Here is a 2029-nt window from a genome sequence, read left to right as displayed (position 1 = left end):
ACTTAAGCAAGTTCTTATGTAATAAATACTAATCCTGTCGCACAAATTGTTCCAAATTACTTTTCAGATTTTCAGCAGGCGAAAAGTAAGATAGAATTGTTATTATATATTTGTTGAGATTTAAAAAGCTCAAAATTCATAAATACATGTATCAGCTGCCCAAGTAAAGGAGATCAATTCATCAATCCCAGCACTGTAGGTGATTGTCGCTTCAGCGAGTTCTACATTCAGACAACATCTCTAATGATGGGGAGCAAAGTACACAAAGAAACATGGCTTAAGCATTTGCAACCATCTTCAACCAGAGTTTTACATTTCAAGATACTAACTGTTTATATAATGATACATGAACTTCAAAAATATTTGACCAGTTCTGCATACCCATAAATACTATTGCGTTATTTTTTTTTCTTTTTGACAACCTGGAAAATAGTTTGGATGTTTGAGCAGTGAAGAAGTTAACAGTATGATATGTCAGGTATGCCTGAGGAAATAACTCATATTTATGTTTGGGCGATACGTCCTTCAAGAGCTAGGATTCACAGGGAGATGATTACTTGTAAATAACAAGTGGCTTCCAAGAACTGATTACTGCAACCTGTCTGGGAGTTAAATAATAGAAGAAAAGTCAATGAGAAATTACTTCTAGTTTTGAATATGCTTTGGAGTGTTGTTCTGTTGATAAATCAAGGCATGACTAACATTGAGTTGGAACTTCTGGGATAGCCAAACTAAGAAGAGAAATAAGATGCTAGATGCAAGACTTCCAAATAAAACTAGGAGAGTTCTGATTTGAGGTGACTATGTTTAAGACACTCAATCACAGAATTATTACAGTGCAGAAGGAGACCATTCATCCCATTGTGCCTGCATCAGTTCTATTACCTATTGCTAATCTTCTGTGTTTCCCCCACATTCCTGCACACTGTTACTATCCAAAAAAAAAATCCAATGCCGTCTTGAATAGTTCATGTCCTTTTGAATACCTAGTGATACTTGTGTTGAATGGGAAGTCTATAATCTTGTGATGTTTGGAGACGATTTGAAGAGAAAAACTTGCTGAAAGTAATCAGAAGGATCAAGGCATTTCAGCTGATATACAAATTTTGGAAACATTATTCGCACTATGTGGTTCACCTTCTGCTTTTCTGATAAGTATCTGGACTTTTATGGGTGTAAGTCAAGTGCGTGTAGAAGAAAATATGGATTTAAGAAGTTTGGTTTAGAAATAAGCAACTACGTACATTATACTTTTAATATCTTGAACAGAACTACTTATTTATGATGGAATGATGTTATTGGCATTTATATTCTTTGATTTTTGTGCAGTAAAGTTCTTTTTCTTGAGCTTTGTTGCTTAATTCTTTTAGTAAAAAGCTTGGTTTCAGATTTTAAAAAAAGCAACAACATTAATAGCCCTCCCAAGATCATAACAATCATTTCTGGTTTTGGCCAATGGCAATTAAAATAAAATTCTGCTGGTAACCCATTTTGCAAGATGTCCAAAACCACTTTCACAGATTTTCTCAACTATTCTGTTACCTTTACAACAAAACTAATAGGATCATTGACTAATATAATAAATACCTTGAGTATTTTTGTCAAATCTATTTTATTTATGTTTACATAACTGTTTCAGAAAATACTGACATTTATCTATCAACTCTTATATTTTCAGGGTGTCTTGATGTGCTTCATATACAATTATTGACATTGTTTAAATCCTTTGTATAAGAACCATCTCTCATAGCCACATTCTTTTTATTTGGAGGTATAATTGCTACAAATGGAACCAATCTAACATATAGAATAGCTCTCTAGTTCTTGACATTTCTTCAGATTTCAGACATATTGGGGGTAATTTTCAGCCAAAGCTTCCAGTATTATATTCGTTGCAGTTAATTCGTACTAGTGAAATAAGAATAATTCTCATAAACAAAATTAGTATCAGTAATCTATGAAGCTGCTTTGTGCCACATGTCTATATTTTACATAAGGTTGAACTAAATAAGGAAGAAATAAAATAAGA

This window comes from Rhincodon typus, chromosome 5 (genome assembly GCF_021869965.1).
Source record: "Rhincodon typus isolate 14 chromosome 5, sRhiTyp1.1, whole genome shotgun sequence".
Classification (NCBI taxonomy): domain Eukaryota; kingdom Metazoa; phylum Chordata; class Chondrichthyes; order Orectolobiformes; family Rhincodontidae; genus Rhincodon; species Rhincodon typus.
This window is presented reverse-complemented; position numbering follows the sequence as displayed.